This window comes from Colias philodice, chromosome 30, assembly GCF_061535455.1.
Source record: "Colias philodice isolate Cphi_HAF_F1 chromosome 30, ilColPhil1 Martin Lab GWU primary, whole genome shotgun sequence".
Classification (NCBI taxonomy): Eukaryota; Metazoa; Arthropoda; class Insecta; order Lepidoptera; family Pieridae; genus Colias; species Colias philodice.
The window spans coordinates 2,753,673-2,767,086 of NC_143115.1; the positions used below are offsets into that span (position 1 = coordinate 2,753,673).

Genomic DNA, 13,414 nt, shown 5'->3' on the forward strand with positions numbered 1-13,414 from the left:
ATAATTATACCAAGTTTCATCGAAATCGAACCGTTAGTTTTCACGTGATGTCTTCACATACAGACAGACAGAAAAAAAATTTTTTAATCACATATTTGGGTTTGGTATCGACCCAGTAACACCCCCTGCTTTTTATTTTTTCAATATTTTCAATGTACAGAATTGACCCTTCTTCAGATTTATTATATACCAGCGGTCCGCCCCGGCTTCGCCCGTGGTGCATGTTTATGTTTTCTCACATTACAATATTTATGTACATAGAATTATAATCTATATTTTAAACATAATCTTATATATAAAAATGAATCGCAAAATGTGTTGGTAAGCGCATAACTCGAGAACGGCTGAACCGATTTCGATAATTCTTTTTTTATTGTATTCCTTGAAGAACGAGGATGGTTCTTATGTAGAGAAAACGTAAACATGTACCACGGGCGAAGCCGGGGCGGACCGCTAGTCTTATATATAAAAATGAATCGCAAAATGTGTTGGTAAGCGCATAACTCGAGAACGGCTGAACCGATTTCGATAATTCTTTTTTTATTATATTCCTTGAAGTACGAGGATGGTTCTTATGTAGAGAAAACGTAAATTTGTACCACGGGCGAAGCCGGGGCGGACCGCTAGTTAGGTATAAAATTACACCCATATCTGTGAAAATATTTTTTTTGGCAGAATGTTTGACGGTTCAGCTAATGGAAGTATACCTATTACCTAGTATGTAAGCTCTGCTATACTCGTAAGCTCTAACATAATCTATACTAATATTATAAAGCTGAAGAGTTTGTTTGTTTGTTTGTTTGTTTGTTTGAACGCGCTAATCTCGAGAACTACTGGTCCGATTTGAAAAATTCTTTCGGTGTTAGATAGCTCATTTATCGAGGAAGGCTATAGGCTATATATCATCACGCTACGACCAACAGGAGAGGAGCCACGGGGGTGAAACCGCGCGGAGCGGCTAGTCAATCTATAAAGATTAAACAAAGATGAAAAGCTTCTTGAGGCGGCCTAATTTGAGAGTTGAATCTGCAATATGTCTACGCATGCGCGGCTATGTTCAGTGTTCTACACTAAAGCAAGATTCTTTCGTAGATTATTATTTATTACGTAGGTTTTAAAACATGTGTTATGATTGTAACAAGTTTGAATGAATCCTACTAATAGTATAAATGCGAAAGGTTGTGAGGATGGATGGATGTACTTTACTCTTTCACGCAAATACTACGGTATTACAATTAAATTTGGTATGTAGGTAGCAGAAGACCCAGAAATCAGAATAAGACATAGGCTTTTTATCCGGGAAATCACACAGGAACGGGAACTATGCGGGTTTTTCTTTGAAAATGCGGGCGGAAATGTAGTGTGTTATAAATGTGACAAGTTTAGGTAATATTTAAAGCTTGTTGTTGTTTTTCGCAAAACCTGTACTTTTCGCAAGAATTGTAACTTTTATTTTTATACTCGCGGACCGCGGTATCTAGTTTCGTAACATATGTAGGTAGTTACTTATTTATTAATAACTAAGTCATTTTTATTTATTTGCACTTTTTAAAGTTTTTGCATCTATCTATAAACATCAACATTTAATCAAATATCTACAACAGTTTAGGTGTTGGAGATTGACAAATTTACAAATAAAGATTATTATTCAGTGCTTAATAATTACTTAATTACAATACAAATTAAAATGTAATTTTCAATGAAAAATACCAGTCACAATATCTAGATATTTCATCAGTGCATAAATTATTACGTTATTACTAAAATAGGTTATATAACATAAAAAAAAAACTTGTTTACAAACACTAGACTATAAATGGATACCTATATATTAATCGACGACCGTTTGTCTATCACGCAAAAACTACTGACCCATATTTAAACCGGTTTTGATGAAGTTGAAAGTCAAGGGACTGAGAATAGTACGGTCTAAATACGTTAATTGGGAAATCAGTATTGTGTACTAGGTTTATTAATTATTTGTTTTAGATAAAATTACAACATTCAAAGATAGGGAAAGGAATTGAAATTATTACTTAAAATGTTTTTTTTTTTATTACAATTAACTTTATTTACATAGATTAAATCTGTATGTTAAAAAAAATATGTCAAAAAAATAAACGTTCAGCAAATGCTGCCCTTCCAGACTTAGTCAGCAGTCAGCACTGATTTTCAGTCTCTCTTCATACAATATCAATTTATATTACGATGAAATAAATAGCTATAGTCTACACACAAGGAAAAATATGGTGCAAACATGGACGTATAAAAAAAGACGGACGCCGTATTACGAACAAACAACGTGAAGCCACCATAGTAAGCTAGCGATCGTGTAAAGACAATAAACACGCACACACTCTCACCATAGTAAGCTAGTCGGCCGCCATTACGTCGTGAACTACCGACTGATTAACTGCGTCACTGTTTCACAAAAAATATTTAAAATGCCGTCTTGCGTGGTTAAATGGTGTCGCAACAGTACAATTTTAAATAACAAAACACAAGGGATTACATTCCACAGGGAAGCAAGTTATTTCTTTTATGTTTTAATGACAAAATTATTACGGCAAAATTTATAGAAAAAAATACAGCCGCCATTGTCATCAACACAGCTGTTGCCATGGCAACATGGCACACACACGTGGATGTTTCGCCGCCATTACTAGGCTTCACTCAATGTTTAGGCGATATACCGTCCGTCTTTTTTTATACGTCCATGGGTGCAAAAATATTTTTTTAAATTTCGTATGGTCTACACAAAACTTCAATAAAAGCTCCTACATATCGACACATATCGATGCGTCAGTATTTCATTCACTTGCGCGCTCAATGATTCGAGAAGAAATGACCTAGCCGCTAGAAAGTGGGGACAGTAACGTTTTATTACGCTTACAAACAATAGCCACAGAATATAACTAACTTTCAAGTAGCAATGACTGCCGTAGCAAATGTGTGATTGAAAAAAAAATTCGCGCCGAAGGACGCTATCGTAACCTAGAAAACGAGAAATTCGAGCGTTCTTTGCATAATATACGACTCTGAGAGCCCAGCGGCGATTTTTATGTAATATGCTGTAATAAACTGTTATGCAACTCATTTTGGCCTCATATTTTGGCGGGTTGCGATAGTCTGCAGTCCGCCATGGCACTGCGCGCGCTTTCGTTTTGACAGTTAGTGATTTTTTTTTCTGTGAGTGCCAGTGTTAGAAGTGACAGTGGTAAATTTTGCGGAGGATTTAGTCAGGTGAGTTTAAATAATATTTTTTATCGTCGTCCCATGGCGTGAATGTCGTGTTCTAATGTTTTTTTTCTATGCTTCGCAAACATATTGTGAAAGTGATTCGTGTCTTCCTTAGCGGAAATAATGCGTTTCACCTTTCTTGAGAAATCTATAGATTACTTTTCCGGATTAAAAAAAAATGTTTGAAGTTGCGAAATATCTGTGCCGTGACCCAGTTTCGGCATCGTATGGTTTACGTATAGATTTTTGATGTCATAATATCTTCTTAATTTTTGTTTACTGTTTTGTAGATTTTAAATTTTAAATTAACTGTTTTTACATATACGGTAGGGCACTGCAGATAAACTAGATAGATCTCTATATCCCACCAGAAAGCATGTTTTAAATTGAATGAAAATCTTATTAAGTTAATACCTACATTATAAATTGATTAAAATTAAATTTTCAATTTCGTAAAAGTTTGATATTGACTTTCATAAAATAACTAGGCATTTTATTAAATTTATGTGTGTAATTATTCTAAGATTTATGTACCTATTAAAAGTTCGATAAAGGAACGCTGTGTTACGATCCTATGTTGAATTAGGACACTTAAAAATTTACCATGAAGAAAATTCTTAAAAATCGTTATTATAATATAACACAATGCGTAAATTTACTCCAAAACGAATTTGCTAAATTTCGTATTTGTTAACATTAAAAATGTCTTTTAAAAAACAATTAAACTATAGGTATAGGGCTACACGACTTCACAGTTATCTCGATATTCTGTGTATATTTTTCATAATCACTGGCTTTTGATAAAAAAACAATCAAGTCAAGCTAGAAAATTGTGTTTACAATTTTTGAATCATAAATCAATTAATGTTTAAGTAACTAGGTATATTAAAATAATTTAATCGATTAGTTCATAATTAAACGGTTTTCTATACAATACAGACGCAAAAAGAGTAAGATAACGGTTCCGCTATTCATAAGGTCTGACCCACATTCCCAAAGTGTGTCATTGGCTAAATATTGCATATTATATACGTCATAGATACGTGTTTTTGTATTACATAAATTTTATAATCTAACGTGTTTTCTGTTCGTTTAAATTGTAGAGATGCGAAAACTGTATGTAGATTATAAATCACTACATAGTATAAAACAAATACGCCTTTTCTGTCCCTATGTACGCTTACATCTTTAAAACTACGCAACGGATTTTGATGCGGTTTTTTGATACAAGAGGAAGGTTTTAGTAAATAATTTATTAGGTTTTAGACAAAGTGGGCGAAGCCGCGGGCAGTAAACTAGTTATAAATAATACATATATAGAGATGCGATAGAGTCGTAATTTTACGTACATACCTACTTGAATGTATTGTATATAATGTATGTGTCAGCCGAAATATATTAAGTTTAGGAAATGTATAAAATATTCGTTTAAAATTTATTGAATACATATTATGTCGTCATTCAATGAAGGCGTTAGTCATTCAATCAAATAGCAAATTCAATAAGATGACTGCGACATATACATTTCTTAGGAATTGTAATTTGTATGTATGTAATGTAATTCTCATATCGTATTAGAAAATGTAAAGCTTTTTTAATTAATTCCACATGTTGTTAAATTAAGAATAATAATAAGTTTATTTTGTAGGAGTATCAGAGCTTATGCTCTGATCTCTGATTGGTTTATAGTTTACTAGATTTCCGCCCGCGGCTTCGCCCGCGTTTTCAAAGGAAAACCCGCATAGTTCCCGTTCCCGTGGGATTTCCGGGATAAAACCTATCCTATGTGTTAATCCAAGTTACCCTCTATATGTGTGCTAAATTTCATTGTAATCGGTTCAGTAGTTTTTACGTGAAAGAGTAACAAACATCCATACAAACTTTCGCCTTTATAATATGTAGTATAATAAGATACCAATGACAGTTTTTGAGATGGTACGACCGATCTTCGATAGTGTACAAGCGAAGCCGGGGTGCACAGCTAGTTTTCTACAAAATATCCATTTGTAACGCAATAGCCTTTAAAACACATAAACACAAATTTTAACGACGCACCCATATTCTGTCACTCCCTAATTTTCATTAATTATGGTTTAGTCATTGTTAGTTATTCTATTTATATAATAGCTTATACCGCCTGCGGCTTCGCCCGCTTTGTCTAAAACCTAATAAATTATATACTAAAACCTTCCTCTTGAATCACTCTATCTATTAAAAAAAACCGCATCAAAATCCTTTGCGTAGTTTTAAAGATTTAAGCATACAAAGGGACATAGGGACAAAGAAAGCGACTTTGTTTTATACTATGTAGTAATTTACTATTATCTTACTTAAAATACAAGGGTGTTAAACTGTTTTAGATTATAGTATTTACTACTAATGTTATCATAATCCTAAATTATATTATAAAGCATAAACTATAGCAGCTGTGTCCCGCGCCGCTCCTGTTGGTCTTATTGTGATGATATATATGTATATATTTTTATAGCCTACTAGCTGTGTCTCGCGGTTTAACCGCATTACTCCGCTCCTGTTAGTCTTAGCGTGATGATATATAGCCTATAGACTTCCTTGATAAATGGACTATCTAACACTGAAAGAATTATTCAAATCAGACTAGAAGTTACTGAGATAAGCGCGTTCAAGCAAACAAACACACTCTCCTTTATATTCAATAGATTAATCTTTGATATAAGCTATTTTGTGAGGCCCATGTCCCAGCAGTGGGAACGTATATGGGCTGATGATGATGATGATCGTGATGATGATAAGCTACTTATCTACCAATACTTTCAGTCAAGAGTAATATAAATACATACACACAAACTTTTGCCTTTGTTATATAGTTGTTTGATGTTCGACAATCGATATAAAGAACAACAGATTATGAGAAAATAAAACAGATTATCAGAATTTTCGGGAAAAGTTTTAATTCCATATTAAATTTGGGACAAAAGATTTTATTTTTTAACATAAGTACTAGCTTTCCGTTCGGGCTTCGTCTGTATTTTATACTAGCTGCTCCGCGCGGTTTCACCCCCGTGGCTCCACTCCTGTTAGTCTTAGCGTGATGATATTATAGCCTATAGCCTTCCTCGATAAATCAGCTATCTAACACCGAAAGAATTTTTCAAATCGGACCAGTAGTTCCCGAGATTAGCGCGTTCAAACAAACAAACTCTTCAGCTTTATAATATTAGTAGGGATGTAACGATACATGATTTTGCCGATACGATACCGATACCGATATTTGTAGTAATGTATCGGCGATACCGATACCGATACCGATATCGATGGCTTGGTAGAAAAATAAATAGTGAATTATGCATAAAAAGTTACCAACACTTAACAGAGACAACTGTTAATCGTATTCTTTTAAATAAAAATGCCAAATCAAAAAACAACAAAACCATTTATTTTAGTATTATTATTTTACGAAGTCAGTTAAACTTTAAGTAATACACATACAATCAGTACCTAATAAAAGTTTACTATTAATTGGTAGAGTTTTTTCAGAAAACAAAGTGCACACGCGCGGGCGGCCTCCCGCATCGTTCATTGGGCGCGGATTTTTGAATTATTTGATATCAAAAAAATTGGTTGTTTGTAAAGTAGGTTTACGATCGAGATGTTTACGTGATAACATAATGCAGTGGCAGCGCTCGAGATGAAACGGGAGATCGGTCCGTCTCTCTCTCGTTATACCTGCGATCGCGCTCGTGAGGATTTGGTGTGACACAAGTTTATGAACATGTCACCCGACTAAAACGATTTTAAAAACGTTATCACGTTAAAAATTAAAAAAATTCAAAATTATTTATTTCTTTCCTTTACATAAACAAATTTGTGATTGGAACACTCCTAGTAAGCAAATAAAATGCTTGTGTCAGGAGGTTCCGCTCTTCCTTAACACTATTACAGAAACAGAAATAAAACAATATGAATGAATACAATGCAAAAACATAAAAGAAAAGAAAGAATTTAATAAAAAAATATCGGTATCGGTTGATTTATTATCGGCGATACCGATATATCGGCTTGCCGATATATCGGCCGATATATCGGTATCGGTATCGGTATCGTTACATCCCTAAATATTAGTATAGATGAACTAGAACCGCTTACCAGTGTTTACGTAATTTTAAAGATATACAAGGTATACGCATTTTATACCATGCAGTGATAATAATTACCTAAATACCAATAATTAGTGAAATAATAATAACGTTTAAAAAATCAAGGAAAGCGTTTTATCTCGATTCGAATAATTATTTTAAACAAAATTCTAACCGTTTTCTATCTAGAGAATTCACCAGCTTACAAATAAAAAAAAATCATCAAAATCGGTTCACGGTCGGAAGTTCTGAGGTAACAAACATAAAAAATACAGTCGAATTGACAACAAACTACCTACTGTTTTTTAAAGTCGATTGAAAAGGAAGTAACATTTGTTCCATTTTAATTATAAATTAAGAAAGAAAGAAAGAAAGAAAGAAAGATCATTTATTTGACTCCACAATAATAACAAACATAATTGACACAGAATACAATACTTAATTAAAATTAAAACAACACAACATGAAACAAAACAATACTTACAAGTATAATAAATGAAAGAGTAAAATAAAATAAAATTATTAATTAATTAATTATATTTCGATGTGTTCGAGTATCAAATAATGATTTTTTTTATTCCTTTACGCAAAAACAACTTAAAATTACTAAAGAAATTGCCATTTCGAACGTTTTGTATGAAGTTTCCCTACTGGTTGTATCTGCATATTGTGTACATAGTTAACTGTTAAACATAAATCGATGAACCAGGCCGCATCCTGATTCCTTCTAATCAAGTTTATTAAGTACTACATCCTTCACTTAAGAGGTCATTGACCGGGGATAGGTCGTTGAACTTGGGGCTTAAATCGATAAATATTTTTTTATTTACTGTTTGTATATAATAATAAAAATGATTTTCAGACATATTATACTAAATTCGTAATGCATAAGAATGAAATAAATTGAAGAAGTAGGAAATTTGTAAAATGAATTTGTTTTCATGACGAATAACAATATTATTTCTTCATATAATTTACACTGTTTTTATATAGGCCTATTTGTAAGATGCTATCACAGACCAATAAATATTCATTGAGATATACATATTATGGAGACGACACCGCCTACATCACTTATGTTCCGCTCAACATAAGCCATATGGCTTAACTGCACGCTCATTTTTTATTTGTTTTAAAGTGAAACGCATCAAATATGCCTTCGTGTGTGTTACGCTATTGCACAAATAATACAAATAATACGGAAAAGTAACTAACATAACTTTTCATCGGTAAGTACCTAACTAGATAAAAATATGGCGCACAGGTTTTGTTCGTGGTGTTTCCGCCATACGTAGTAATATTATCTCAATGTAAATATTGTACAAAGAACTTATTAGTTATCTTATAGCAATTTTATTTCCAGTATGGGAAAGTGATGGCACCATACAACCTATACAGGATGTCCCACTATCGGTATACTAAGCGCGAAGGAACTTGTAGTCTTGAAAAAACTGATCATGCAAAAAATACTTAAACAACAAAATTACGTCAAAATTTTTTTGCTAATTTTTTTCTGAAAATCAATGTTTTCTTCTCTAGATTCGCGCAACCGGCATATCGCTTCGCTAATGTGAGCATTTTATCTATGAAAACATAATATTAAACGATGCAAAGTTGGGCGGGTTGCTTGTTATGAGTGTACACATAAAGTTTTAAGAAATTACCGTTACTATTTGAAAAAAAAAATGCGTTTGGAATTTTATAAGTATTTTTTAACGTATTCAGCCTATGCAAAACTATAACCTCCTTTGAGCTTAGTATACCAACAGTGGGACACCCTGTATATCGCTGTCATTATTCCACACTGGAAGTAATACTGCTTTATGACATGGTACTGGGTCTAAATTATGGCAAATACTAGCTTTCCACTCGCGGTTTCGCCCGCGTTTTCAAATAAAAACCCGTTCCCGTAGGATTTCCGGGATAAAACTTATCCTATGTCCTTTCTCGGGTATCAAAATATCTCTATACCAAATTTCATGCAAATTGGTTCAGTATTTATTGAGTAACAGACAGACAGACAGAGCTACTTTCGCATTTATAATATTAGTATGGATTCGCAGAATAAACTACATTCTAGTAAACAATCCGATCGTTATGACACTTTCTCTTACCATCTTGCGTGACACTCGTGATGTCATGATAGTTATGAATTGTGACGTCATTGTGATACTGATATTTTATCCTGATACGAAATTATAAAGGCAAATAATGGAGTGAAAAAAATGAATTTTTAATAGTTAAGTTACGTTATTCATAATTAGGGTTGCCAACACTTCATCATCAAAATATAGTATTTTCCAAAATAAGGTGTAAAAAATATAGTACATTTAAAAAAAATATAGTATTTTATGGGAAAAACAAAAAAATAGACAAATATATATTTATTTTTATAAAAACTATATTTTTTTGCACTTCTTGCACTGTGTAACAGCTTTTTGTTTAAAATAAAAGTGTCAAGCTTTGTCACATTCAATTTTTAAATTAATATAAATCAAAAGCTCATTTTTTATTAATGATACACTACTTCTGTTTCTTTCTTCTCGCCACTGGTATACAGGGTGTAATCGTTAAGTGTGCACAGGCGATTATTCCGTAACTATGTCAATTGTCAGATATCAAAAAACTTTACACTGATATCGAAAGTACTATAATGAGCAAAATGACAATAATCACTTTTTAAAAATAAAACTAGAAATATCCAAAAATATTACATAAAACGCTCCCATATATTTTATTTCCCATAATATAAGAATACAAAATGATTCAGAGCAAATGTTCGAAATGACATCCTTGGTTTGGAATATCACATCGAACTCTATTTACAGTTTCTAAATGAACTTTCATTAAAATTTGCGAAGTAATTAAAGCACAAAATCAAAATATAAAAAAGCAAAATCTTTTATATTAAATGTTTGGAATAGTCATATTTACAATGTATGGGAGCGTTTCATCATTCATGTAACATTTTTCGATATTTCTCGTTTTATTTTTAAAAAGTTATTATTGTCATTTTACTCATTAGGTATAGTACTTTCGATATCAGTTTAAATTTTTTTGATATCTGTAAAAGTTACGGAATAATCGCCTGTGCACACTTAACGATTACACCCTGTATGCGCAATAGGATATATGACGCCATCTTAACAATTAAAAGGCGCGTTCTTATTTTTTTTTAATGAAATAATGTTTGTAACATTTGTCGGTGTTGAAAATATAGTATTTTTGCGTACTATATAATATGTTTTCAACAGTATATATTACGCAGACCCGAAATATAGTACAATACTATATATTATAGTACGGTTGGCAACCCTATTCATAATGCTTAATTAGTCGAAATTTAGTCGCTTCTTGTTTTCCACGATATAATAAGTAACAAATATGAATATGTACACAATATTTATTTAAATATAATTAAATAAACAAATTAAGAAACGTAAAATAAATCATTCGATGTATTGTATATGTATATGTACGAATTATATAAAAGTATTAATTCTTGCCATAAATACTTCTTTGTATCATAGACAATTCCTTTTAACTCTGGCACTTAAGAAAAAAATGAATAATAAAAAAAAAACAAAGCCAACATTCGCGGGAGAAAATTCTAAATTTAAATCGTGTTCGACCGCGAAGGCGTTGCGTGTGAATAGTTAATTGTAACGAGGTGCAATGTGCGGTTTTCAAGAAATTTAAATGTTATACAAGGTCAGTGATCGATTTTTCCTACAACACTAGTATTTTACACTAGTATGCTTGATTTTCAATTAAATCTTTAAGTATGATGTTGTTATTATGTTGTTTCTAAGTTTAACCTAAATCAAAGCCAAGTTACTTCTGTGGTCATTTAAATGAAACATACAGAGTACAGACAGATCGAGTTACTTTGGTATACTTAATTATATTACTTAATCATTTTATAAGTTGATTTTATAGATTAACAAAAATAAGCCTTAAATATTAATTTAAGTTTAAATAGTATTGATGTAATTGTTTGTTACACCTCTTTGCTAATAACTAACACAATATACAAAAAAACATGACACATTTATTATAATAAAGTACATTTATATAAATACTAGTGGTCCGCCCCGGCTTCGCCCGTGGTTCATATTTCGCAATAAAAGGTAGCCTATGTCCTTTCTCAGGTATCAAAATATCTACATACCAAATTTCATGCAAATTGGTTCAGTAGTTTAGGCGTGATTGAGTAACAGACAGACAGACAGACAGAGTTACTTTCGCATTTATAATATTAAGTATGGACTGCAAATGCTAAAATAGTGAATCGTTTTCCTAAAATCAGATAATATTTTATAACTCCGATTATTCAATTATATTCAATTATATTACACTTGATATTAAAAATTAACTTATACTTGTTATTTTTCTGCAACGCAATTTTCTTCGGACGAAAAGTGAATTCATATTTGCAATGAGATGTATATTGTAGATCTAACTGTGAAACACTTATAATTTAAGGCTCTGTACACACTTGCAAAAATTGCGACCCAGACGCAAATAATTGTCAGACTAAGCTACAATAATATTATATTGTGTGTTATATACATACATAATATCTTCATCGTCCTTATCGTATAATTTATCATTCAGTTAAAAGTAACCACTAGGTATTATTTTAAAATTCACAATTTTTAACAGTTAACGAATGATCTATGACTATGTACTTACATATTTATCTACATTTTAAATTATGCCAAATTTCATTGAGTCCCAGCAGTGGGAACATATGAGCTGATGATGATGATATAGTTTATACAATATTTATCTAACCTTTTTGCGACTTTCAAACGTCGAAATAGTCGGCCAGGCGCAAGCCGGTAAGCGCCTAAAGACGTTAACGTTCGAAAGTAAACATTACAAACAGTTTGAATGGTCGCCGCGTATGTATGTCAGTCTATCCGTCCCTACGCGATGGATGTTCAAATGGCCTATTAAAGTTACATAATAATCCTGTGCTATCCGTGTGTTTACCTTTTACTAGCTGTGCCGAGCGGTTTCACCCGCATTGCTCCGCTCTTGAGCCTTCCTCGATAAATGAGCTATCTAACACCGAAATAATTTTTCAAATCGAACCAGTAGCTCCCGAGAATAGCGCGTTCAAACAAACAAACAAATAAACAAACTCTTTAGCTTTATAATATTATCATAGACTAGCTTTAGACTAGTAATCCGCCCGGCTTTGCACGTGGTACATAACTTATAGCACTTAGGGATCACCTATCCAAAGGGGAATTAATTTTTGAAATAAGTTTAATAGTTCTTGAGATTAGCGCGTTTAAACAAACAAATTTCTTCAGTTTTGTAGTTATTAGTTGTAACTGCTTTTTAGATTAGAAAATATAATACCTAAGGGCGCTTGTGCACTACAAGGAATTTTACTGTCCGGCATTCCGATTTTTTACGGTCCGGTGTGGCATGAAAAAACCGATGAATTGCTTGTGCACCTGTCCGTCTTTACTCGGATCAGTGCGGTACAGTTCAAGGAAGTTTGGCGGTATAATGCTATCATAAATGATTGTTTTTGCATTTTACAAGAAACGAGTAAAAAATATAGAAGGTGAAATATTATATTATTTCGTTATAATAAAAAGTAAAGTTCCGTAAGAGATTTAAAATGCGTGTTTCACTTATTTATTTTAATCGGTGACGAGGAGCTAAAGCTATTCCCACTTGAACTTTAACTTACCAACACTTACTTAGATAATAATTATAGGTCAATGCTTGGTCAATGTATATAAAATAACAATACCGACTTCTCAAATCTCATTGCCAACTAAAAGAAAGTAAAACAAGAGCTTGCTTTCAATTGGCATATGCAGTAAAAACAGTAAAATCCAAGCAAGTGGGCATTCGAAAACAATTATACCTACAGCGACTCGTAGACACAAAAATCCATCCGGAATAGGGAAAAGTAAAATGTCGGACAGTATAATTACGTATAGTGCACAAGCTAGTATATAGATTAATGGCATGCCATACCGGACCGTAAAAAATCACGCAATTAATCTAAATACTAGCTTGTGCACTATACG

The 13,414-nt window shown here is 32.4% G+C and overlaps 1 protein-coding gene across 1 annotated transcript in view; it reads left to right on the forward strand.

Annotated features, from left to right (window-relative positions):
• The first annotated feature begins 2,905 nt into the window (after window positions 1-2,905).
• The window catches only part of LOC149475435 (fatty acyl-CoA reductase wat-like), a 41,412-nt gene continuing 30,903 nt past the window's right edge, over window positions 2,906-13,414 (forward strand). The window contains exon 1 of the mRNA XM_089713397.1: window positions 2,906-3,243. The gene's annotated coding sequence lies outside the window, so the exon portion shown is untranslated. The remainder of the gene's footprint in view (window positions 3,244-13,414) is intronic.